The 11,361-nt window shown below is 40.3% G+C and overlaps 1 long non-coding RNA gene across 2 annotated transcripts in view; it reads left to right on the forward strand.

Annotated features, from left to right (window-relative positions):
• LOC135280939 (uncharacterized) overlaps positions 1-11,361 on the forward strand; it is a 54,542-nt gene that overhangs the window by 37,680 nt on the left and 5,501 nt on the right. For both annotated transcript variants that reach the window (XR_010347739.1, XR_010347738.1), the window contains 4 exons: positions 1,340-1,474; positions 2,886-2,969; positions 8,604-8,695; positions 11,017-11,261. This is a non-coding gene — a long non-coding RNA (uncharacterized LOC135280939). The remainder of the gene's footprint in view (positions 1-1,339; positions 1,475-2,885; positions 2,970-8,603; positions 8,696-11,016; positions 11,262-11,361) is intronic.

Below are 11,361 nucleotides of genomic sequence, written 5' to 3' on the forward strand. Positions count from 1 at the left end.
AAGTGGGAAGAAATTTGGCCTGAAAAAAACCCTGAAATTAAAATGGGAGCGGGGGAATGGGGAAGAAAAGGGCTCAGTGGAATTAATTTCTACAGTGGAATTAAATCTTGGTGGAAATAAATAAAAATAACAAAAAAATAATGTTCCCTACGAAATGTTCACAGGGTTAGCAGGGGGAACTCTGTTGTTGGGCAGGAAGTATTGCAGGGGGAGAAAGCCCTTTGTGTCCTACCTAATCAAGAGCCTAATTCAACAAATATATATCCGGCTTCCACACTGAGGAAAGCAATTTTTGGAAGGTTTCACAGATGCAGAATTGCTTAGGGTTTTTTTTACAAGTAAGACCTTATAGCAGAGGCACTTTCAAGTGGTTTTTTTCCAAGCAGGGTGTATAAATAGCAGTGCCAGCAGTGCTGGGCCAGCTGAGTGTGAGCCTTCCAGGCAAAGGGAACACAGGCAAAGGCTCACACAAGAAGTTCCTTCCCAGCCTGCTGTGAGAGGTTCTGGTTTATACTTGTGGAGTCCCAGCCTGCTGTGGCTTGCCTTGTCCCTTCTGAGGAGTTTGGGGACCTGTGCCACCTCCACAGCCTTGCTGAGGCCGTGCCAGGACTGCCCTCCCACGTGTGCTGTTGGCTCTTCTCTGGAGGGGACAGTGCAGAGCTGGTCCCAGCCCCAGAGCCTTCCTTCTGGAACATAATCACTCCAGCTCTTCTCTGGAGGGGACAGTGCAGAGATGGTCACAGCCCCAGAGCCTTCCTCCTGCAGCCTTCCTCCATCCCAGGGGCAGGAGGATGGCAGGGCATGGCAGGGAGCACTTGCTGAGCTCTGCCCTGTCACTCACAAGGTTTCACTGCCAGCAGCAAAAAGTAAATCCAAAAATCTCTCCAGTGTTGCAGGCTTCTTTTTAAGATGGCAGCCTAGGTTTCACTTCAGTCATTCCAAGTGCCTAAAGGCTATTTCTAAAAATCAATTAAACCTGCTTGGACTTCTGTGTTATGTACTCTTGGAGCAAGCATTTGCACCCTTGCAAAGATGTTTTTGATTGTATGGAAATTCAAGGTTGTAGAAAATGGCTGCCTGGTTCAGACAAAACATGAAAAGAGTTACTTTGCTTTTGCAGATTCTTAAAAGGCTGCCTCTAAAGAGTCTTTTATGATGCCAAACCCAAAAAAGTTTGTAAAAATGTGTCTGAATTTGTTTTGGGATTTAATTTATATAGAATTTTTAAACCCATATACAACGTTTCTGCTATCTACTCTTAGAAAAATACAAACTTCAGTCACATTGGAATAATGCTTTTTTTTTACATGTCCTTTTAAATATTTTTGTTTCCATTTAGGTCTGCCAGCATTACCATGGAAACCCCCAAAAATAAAGACTTTCCCAGCCTTATGAGAGTACACCTGCAAGAGCAAGAACTGCCTATCAAAAGTGACTTCTTCATTATGGGTGTCACCTAAGGACATTTTGTGCGGTCAGTATGACTTTGTCTCTCAAAATTTATTGAAATTATATTCTCAGCATTGATACAATTTGGTGTCTTGCCATGGACCAGTAACAAATGTCTGTTGCTATCCAGTAGTGCTCTTTTTAATATAATATCTCAGAAAAACCAGCTCTTGACAAACTGTACAGTTGAGTTTGGAAGCCCTGAAATACCAAGATGAAATAAGCGCTCATCTCAGTGAGACAAACATGTAAAATGAAGATCTATTAAGCTGTTTTAATATAAATCATTCCACTGGCTTCAGAAGGATTTGGATCAGTGTTACAAAGAGAATTGCAAGAATTCATCTGCTGCTTCCTAGTAGAAAGGTGGAGCATATTTACTAGGGAGAAGTTGGCTGCTATCAAAATGGATCTGGTTAGCCTTTTCAACACTGCTAATTATATATATATATATATATATATAGTTACAGAATTAAACAGTTTGATCTAAAATTTTATAATTGCAATTAGTTCTGTGCAGTTTTCAAACTAACAACAAATTTTTTTTAGTTAACTACAATGGCTTAGCATGTATTTTTTCCAAGAAGAAGGCAGCTATGGTCGTAGGACTGAATTCGGATAACCTGGCAGTATCTATGAATAATGTTTCAAGACAATGTTCTTGTAATTACAAGCCCTCAAACCAACAAGATTTCCATTCTTTTGGTGCCTACTCTCTGTTCTTAACGATATGAATTGTATATTCTGCTTGCCAAATTGTTAAAATTTCCAGTATATGAAGGCTTTTGATTTGTGTACCTTTCTGCAGTGTAGTGGCAATTTGACAAGTCTGCATCAGTAATGAGCACCACTGGGAAAATAGAGATTTTTTTTTGTTTGTTTTTCTGTATTAAAAACATTCCAAAACTAATGAAAAACTGAACTTTAAATGAAGCTAGAAATACACCTTTGTGTTACTACCAATAGCATAGGAAAATCACCTACTTATTTTTTGCTGTTATTTAAGCATACTTATTAAGCACACTAACTTAAATGCACTCAGGTGTTACCAAGATTTGCTTTTCACTGCTCTTTTAATGAGCAAAGTCCTTGGCAGAACTATTTTTCAGCACAGACAAGCCTCAGAAATGCTATCTGTAACATCTCCATGGTATGTCTAGTACCAAATGATCCTGTTAAAACCAATGGACACCTTGGGAAATTAGATGTTATTCCACATGAAGGGGAACATCACACCTCAGCTCTCCAGGAGTACTGAAGTACTAAAGGAAAGAACAATTCAGTCCTCAAACCAAGTGTCTGCAGTACAGAGCTGAGTCTAGAGAGGGAGGGATTCATTCAAGCAGAACATTTAGCTGTACATGACAAATTAGTGTCATGACTATTGATTGCACTGTCTCTGCCTATAATCTCATCAGAATATTATCATTTTGCAGGACTGGAGCTTCCTGCAGTACAAAAGAACAGATTTCCCAAGAAGTCTGGTGTTTGTAAGAAGAGATCTTCCCAAAAGTACACAGGTACTATAAACAAGATACAAGAGTAGTGAAGTAATTTTTGCTGAATCTACCAGCTTTAGGTACTGCACTATGAAATTTCTGGATGTTTGCAGTCAATAAGGTTTCTGTGTCACAAGAGAAATGTTTCCCCAACAAATGCTGATTTAAATGTTATACATTCCCACTGCTTCAATTTTTGCTCTAGGCTAAGTAGATGATTATTTAGTGTTGCTACAAGCTGTCATATTACTTATGCTGCTCACCAAAGAGGTGGTTGTGTTTCAGCATTAGGCAGGGAGTGTTCCTGTGTGTGCATTTGAGCCCAAAAGGACCATTTCAAAAGGTTGTTGCCTATGTTTGTTGATACCCTCTAAAGTTGATTGTTGTTGCAGATGGCAGCAGAAGTTGAATTTCCCTGTGAAGGTGGGTAGGAGTGGCAATCAGATGGAACTGGGAAAGGGTTATAAGTGTTTTAAATTCTTATGTGGCAAAAAGTGTGGAAACTGTGGATAGGTTAAAGAATGATGGGTTACTATGCAGGGTTAATTTTTCAGGAATGAAGTGGAGAAATTATAATGAAATTAATTGTAGTGGAATTTGTAAACGGGCATAGAATTGAGGTCAGTCATTGTAAAATTATTCCTTTTCCTTTGGCTGGATGCTCTGCACAAGCTGCTATTCCCCCTCCTGCAGTGTTAAAATCACTTCTTTTCATTTGTGAGTGCTTTCTGGAACTGATGAGATTAAAACAGCATAATACCACTTCAACTCAATAGGGAATGATTGCAACTGAAAAGCATTTATTTATTTGATGTGAATCATTCTGTAGCACATTTCAGTTCCATACTGGAGAGGAGGTTTTTTGTCTTTTAAATATTTACTTAAATAGGAGAAGAGAGAGGATGTCCCTGTCCCTGGCACCTTTACTTTGCTAATGCAGGTGACACACACCTCACTTCACAGTGCTGATGTACTGCAAGGGGACATCTAGGACAGTTTCAATTATTCTAGTGTTCACTGTTAGCACATCAAGTCTTTGCAGTTTTATATGAGGATGATGGTCAGTGTAAAAAAAATCATAACATAAGTACTATAGAAAAGGTTAAAAATGAAAAAAACATACAGTGGGTTTTGTTGTAATGCCTCTGACTGTTTGCTCCATCTTGCTAGTAATTTTTAAAATGAGCTAGACATTAAATACCCTCAGTTTTGTCTAAAAATAAAGTAGATGCTGTATGGAGAAAGTTTTGTCCTAATTAAAAGGACAGGTGAATTGTGGGGAGAATGACTAAATATTATGGTAACCATAATATCTGACTTTTAATTGTATTAAAAAACACTTCCCCTTTAATGACAGCTTTCTTACACTAATGCATAGCTTTGCTTGTTGGGGTTTTTTTTAACTTAGTTAACAGTTCAAATCAGATTCTTTTATTCCAATTTACATACATGCCAATCATTCCAGGATGGAACTAACAATTGTATTGTAGCAAGAGCGAAACAGAGTTTGTAGAAAAAGAACATAAAAAAATCTTTTTTTTAGGCCAGTTAATATAATTGGAAAGAACAGGCAGGCTTTTGGACTCAAAGTCCTTTCTCTGGGTCTGAAAAGGAGTGGCAAAATCTAAGACAGAAACTAGATTGGGCCCAATTCCTCTTAGTTTAATCTAATTATGTTAGTTAGGGCACTTGAGAGATAAGGGTGCTCAGCATGCGTAGAGCCAAGCTCCCTCCCATGTTACAGCCATCGTACTCTGCTGGGGAAAGCTGTGCTGCAGGGAGAGCTGCACAAGCCTGTGATCAGTTTCCAGAGACTCCTGGGGTCCCTAATTGCTGGCACACACCCAGCCACCCTGGCAGCACACACAGGCACTGGAGGGCAGGTCTGGAGTGGCTCTGGATGAGCCAAGTCAACATCACCATCCCAGGTTGCACACAGAGCTCCCCTGCACCTGTGGCTTCCTCAGCCAGACAAGATTCCAACCAGGCAAAGGGATGGATTACCAGTATTCCTTGGAGTCCTTGGCTGTCTGGAAGTACTGCTACCACCAGGCTCATTTTTCAGCTTGATGAATGTAGTGATTCTGGAAATGGTTGTGGCTGCTCCCAATCATTCTTTTAACAATTTCCATTATCCTGGCCAGTTATTTTCAGGGTCTTGGCCTTTTCCTTCAAAGCTATGTGTCTTTATGTTTCTATCTCTGAGTAGAAACTTGTATAAGTATGTCCCTTTGTGCCTGCTCCTCATCTTGGAGCAGTTTATGTACAGCAAATGCCTTTTGAAAGGGCTTGTGACGAAGTGACTCAGGCAAATGCTGCTCTAAGTGACCTTCCCACAGACACTGAGTAAAAAGGAGACAAGCATCAGCTCTCCATTTTGCTGGACAGGGCACACACACTAAGCATACAGTCAGGTGGAAAGTAATGTGAGTTTCATAATGGTGTCAGTAGCAGACCCCAGCTGTTCCTCTGATACAGCACACACAGGGACTCCCCAGACAAGGCTGGCTTCAGCTCCATTTTACTCTACAGCTTTGTCTATCTTCAGGGTTTTTCAGCCCCAACAGGCATCTTCTTGTGTATTTTAAGCTGAAAGAAAAGTCAGCAAACAAAAACTGAGTCTACACAGGGACCCAGAAACAAAGCTGTCATTATAGGATATGCAACTGCTTTTTCTGAAGCACTGCTAAGTCTTATTCTCTCAGATCCGTACACACTGTCCAGTTCACATCTCAGACCACTGGGGGAAAAGAAAGTTCCCAAACGTGCTTGAAATACTAAAGTAGTCCCAGGAGGAAAAACCTAAACAAACGCTGTCCCCCTCACTGGACACACCCCATCCTCCCCTAACCTAGGCAGCCAGTGACACTCTCAGCACTTTCTGCCAGCAGCTCTGACTGTTCTATTCCTCACAAGGAAGACTTACATTGCTTCTACAGTTTTTTGTCACCCCTGTGCATTGTATGCCTCAGTTACTGAGCCAGCTGTTCTGCTGATTCTTAGAAGGGCTTTCACAGAAAGGAATTCTGTATAAAAATGCTGCTGCCCTGGGACTAGGTGGTGACTAGTGGTGACTGGTCATTAGGTCACCCCGGTGACTTGTGGTGACTGGCACCATTCGTTACACAAGGGCCCAAACAGCAGACAGACATTTTGGCAGAATGGCTTCGGAGTGACAACCTTCCTGTTATCAATCTTTACCAGGGTATATAGATACAGCAGTAAAGTAGACCAGGATTTCTAATTACCATTGCTAACTCACAAACGAGTTGGCTAATTGGCTAGTCTTAGCCTCTTGACAGAATAAGTTATAATAAAAATCAAAAGCTGCACTTTTGATGGTTGGTTTTAAAATTATCAGTTATCACCTGAAATAAGGACATTTCAGATGCCATTTCCTTGAATATATGGTTAATAGTTTCAAATCTTAGAAAGCATGTGCCAGTTCCTCCCCATCATACAGCTCCACCAACTCCACAGTCTTTGGATTCACTTCAAATCTTGTTTTCAGTATGACAAGAACTTTTGCTGACACTGTAATTAAGCAACAAGAATAATTCCAGTAATAAGACATACAAACAAGAATAGCTTAGCAAGCAGGTAAAGATCTAAAGCCTCAGGAAAGGCTGGATAAGCTTTCAGCACAAACAGAACCATAGCAAATTAAGCAGGTTTGCTTAAATTGTACCTGAGAAGGCCACTCCTAGAAACAGGTCTTGAGCCACAACCTAATTTCTCCTTTCCAGGTGGCCCTTGCAGACAACCTGAATCCAGAATATCTAAAAGTGTCATGTTCTCACTTCAGGCCTCATCAGCCCTTACCAAAAAGGCCACAGAACATCTTGTCTAGCTGGCCTCAAACTTATGGTCTCTTCACAAGGGCAGATGGGATGTGGGGAGGTGACTGGGACAGGTTATGCTCAGGGCTTGCTAGCACTGCAGGATAAGAGATGCTGGGAGTGAACTTCAGTTTCTCTCCAACTGTACTGATCAGCTCAGCAGTAGTCCCAAATATGATCCTGGGACCTCATCAGGAGTTTAATTCAAAGCAGTAAGTTTGTTCTTTAGGCTGTACTCAACTCACAGAGCTTCTTTATCCACTGGATCAAGGAAAGCCCCAAAAATTACACATTATGTATGCACAGTTTCATAGCAAATGCAAATACACACTTTAAATGTCATATGAATGCAGTGGATTGCATTAACAGCATGCTGGTGGCCTACTTAAATACTAGCATTTTCTTCTCTTCAATGCATGTGTAATTTATAACAGCCAGCTAACATCAGGAAGCCCTTCATGCTCCAAGGCTGAAATACTTGTATATCATACTTGTATACTGTACTACCCCCAAAGACTAATAGTAAAACAAGATAGGGGAATTCACTCCCTAGAGAGAAGACTCCTCTAGGCTTTAAGGACACATAACTTCCAATTAAAGCTTTACAGAAGAGCTGATACCTGCAGTATGACTAAGGCTCAAGACTACCCCAGTGCATGCTTGTCTGATGAGGTGCCTGTGGCACTGCTGTAGCATTACAAACATGTACCAGTAAATCCACCTCTGAATGCAGTTCATCTCTCTTGGGAATGAAGTTCATCTTTCACAATACAACATAGTCTTCTAAACAGAAGGAGAAAGAAAAAAACATTTACCATTCTTGTGCCAAGCAGAGTTCAGCTTGAAAGAAACCGGATGAAATGTGTATCATTCATCTAAGGAACAAATCCACACTACAGATTTGTCTGAGAGACAAGTGAATGCGATCCAAAAAAGCTATCCATTTCAGAATGGGAGGCTTGAATTCAGTCCAGCCAGAAAATGCATGCTGAGTAGCATCCATTTATTCAGAGTAGGAATGGTTTCTTCTAAGAGCACATTGCCTTGATAATTGTATTAAACACTGTATATATAACCAACAAAAATTCCCATCTTTGCAAATGCAGGCTATCTGCCAGTTCCACAAAGGGATTTTTTTTTACTAAATAGCTACTGCACAAGGGCTGTTGCCAGCAGAGCAGGTTTTGTGTGCTCAGCCTACTGTGATCATCTGGTCTGAGGGCACAGTAAATGGAATTCACAAGCCTTTCCAAGTCGCCTCCTGTGTAAAGCCCTGAACAGACAGTCCCAGAAGTGAAGTAAGGAGCAACTTCCCCCTCCGCCCCTTTGGGCAGCTCTCACACATGCTTTTAGCAATACCTAAAACAAGAAAAACACCTACAGCCACTTCACTGGGGCTGGCGGAAACAGAACGGAAATGAGAAACTGATTAAGTGGAGAGCCAGCTTCACATGCAGAGAAACTTCCAACTTTTGTTCCCAACGACTTTTTAAAAAGTGCTGCAGTTTTGCTAGTATTCCCTTTGAAAAAAAAAAATAAAAATCTTGGCCCATGAGCTCTCAGTGCCTACACAGATGAAAGTTGTGAGAGGCCTTAAATGACTTCAGCAGGAAACGACTGGGAAGGGGAGGGGTCTGTTTTCTGACAGTCCCATTACACATTTCTAGGAAAAATCTTTTCAAGTTCTGTGGACGAAAACGAAACAGAATTGCAGCACTGCCTCTCTTTTGGAGACAATCAAAACAACACTTTTTCTGCTCCCATGCTGGAGTGCTGCAAAGTAATTCCCTTCTTTTTTTATCTCTCCTTTTCTCAGGATCTTGAGGTCAGGAATAGCACTTCAGATTGAAGAAAGTGTTAGAACCAACGCATTCTAATCTGCTCAAAAAGGACCCACGTTTGTTTCAGGTAAACTTGAAGAATACTTTGTTCTGCAGTTGCATTCATAAATCCTTCTGCCATTTCCCAAACCCCTCACAAACTGTTCAGTGAGCTCAGGAGTTTTCTGTTTAGTAGCAGTGACAAAGCACTCGACTACTGCAGGAAAGCTGTGCAATAACAAACGTCAGCCAACGTCACCCCCAGATCACCGGGGTGGAAGGTCATCCTCAAACAGTATTTCCATTTTCCCCCTCTTGGTAAATTGCTCTGGGAAAAATCCTCTTTTTTAGTGTAATGTAGTTAAAAAGTAGAAAGTCACCACCACTTACACAAAGCTGGAATTCCTGGCCGTGTTGGGAATTTTAACTGATGGCTCCACCCAAGCAGTGTGTGGAACCAGGGTAATGGCTAACACAATGCAGAGCTTAAAATGGAGTGATGTTGCAGCTCCAGCTGTTTTTAGAACTCAGTAAAAGAGATTTTTGGAAGGATTAGAGAAGAAATAGAAACGGAGGTGAATTATGGCTTCTAGTCTGATGATGTGCACTAAGGAATATGTGAGTGACAGTGTAAAAAGGAAGAAAAAAAATCATCACTGGACAGTATTACATAGTGCCATGCTCAGGACCAAGACAGCCACAAAAAAGTGATGACTGTTGGGACATATCTCATGGGAAACAGGTGCATTGCTTTTTATCTGTGCTTCTAGAAAAGGTGCAGATACACAACAGCTTGGGATAGACAACAGAGCTTTTGTTCTGATGAAGAAGAAAGGTTCACTGTGAGCAGACTTGGCCCAACTGCCCTTAACAGTTCCTGTGACTCCATGTGCTCCACAAATCCCTCAGTTATCAGCAAGCTACAGCTCCCTATTTATTAGCTCATCCAAGCCAGCTCTGCAAGGGCTTTTTTATTCCCTGAGAACTGAGCTGTACTGTTTGACCAAACAAATTTCCACCTTCTTTCCCATGCAGAGACCAAAAATCACTGGCAGGGCACAATGATGACAAGCATTTACCTTATTACCAAATATATTTCCATATAGGTCCCTGCTTATATAGTCCCTCAACTAGCTGCTAGTTCTGATGTAGATTTTTAGCAATTTAATAATTAGTTAGTATTTAATGAGTATTTAGTAGTAATTTGGTAGATCTGCTTTCTCTCTGGAGATGCTAGACACAAAGGATTTATCCAGTGAAGAGAATCATGGTATAAACTCTGTCCCCCCTGAAAACAGAAGTTAATTTGCTGCCAACATCAATGCTTCATATTTGCACAGGGTACTGTGCTGTGTATAAAAAAAATAATTAAATAAGTAGATAAGCAATGGAACTATTTGACAAGAACTACAGAGGGGTGAGATATTTAATAAAACACTTCTGGGGCTTTCATCTCAAAAAAACTAATTTAAAAGTTTGCTTATAAATAATAAAATATTCTGTGTTTCTTTGAAAAATCAAAATACCCAAACCTCAGGTAATGCAGTTCTTCACTAACATTACAACAGCCTCTGTCAGACCGTGTTAAACCTGTACATCCCAGTTCCATATTGGCAGGTAGGACTCACTCTGCAAACTAGACCTAACTAGGAACATTTTGCTAAGCACATTCTAAAGGGCTATAATTCCCCCCCTAAAAAATGGTCTGAGAATTCTGTACTTTCTGGAGTGGTCAAATTAAACAGTTTGAAAATAATATGCTTGAGGCTCACAGGAGTCCTAAAACACTACTACAGATACAGCAGCATTTAAAATTACTAGGTTGAAATTATCATCAGTCTGACTTCAGCACAGTGCTAGCTTTTCCCCTTAGAAATAAATTTAACATCATTTCACTCTGTCACTAACCAGGATTATTTAGTTCTGATATAGTCCCTATCACTGAAGCACATTAACAAGCTGAGCACTTCTCTAAAATAAAACTGTAGGACGTCAATGCAAATCAACAGTAAAAATCTATTTTGGCACGATGTAAGAAGTAGAATAACTTAGTTACAGAGCATCTGAATGAGTAAAAGAAATACTGTTTTGCAGGCCACTTCTGAAAACCAAAGCAGTTTGCTTTGTCCCCATTGATAGATAAAACCTACAATTTTTTGGCACAAACCCTCCAACATTTAACCTGTTATTTTTAATAAATGGACTTTGAAAAGAACAAAATATGAAGGAAACCTTTAGTGAATCATGCAGGCTATAAATTTTTTGGGCAGCTGAAGTTCTTTATATTTTGGAATTAATAGTCCTGAGGTAGAAGGGCTAATTCAGAGTTATTGAAAGAGAAGTGTCCATCTTACAGCATTTTCCTACAGCTGCACTGTGAACATTCTTTATGCTCTGTTCTCTTGACAGGAGTGATTTTCCTTGGACATCAGTGATTAATGGAAACTCCAGATCACTTCAGTAAAATGCAGTCTCACAAGGAAGAGCCTGCAACATCTCAGAGATCACAGTCTTAAAAAGGATCCAAACCCAGTGAGCAACTGCATCTTCCCTAAGTGAAACCTGTCCATCTTCTAAAATCATCTCATGGGGAGCAGATGTCCACAGTAACAGCAAACTACTGTAACACCAACCCAGGAAAAACTATGGCTAAGGTAATATACCTTTGGGAAAAGCTTTTAAAAAGTACTTTGACTCTTTTTTTAATAATGTTTCTATCAGATTTACTGGATTTTAGAAGTCTGTTTTACTCAA

Source organism: Passer domesticus, chromosome 14, assembly GCF_036417665.1.
Source record: "Passer domesticus isolate bPasDom1 chromosome 14, bPasDom1.hap1, whole genome shotgun sequence".
Taxonomy (NCBI): Eukaryota; Metazoa; Chordata; class Aves; order Passeriformes; family Passeridae; genus Passer; species Passer domesticus.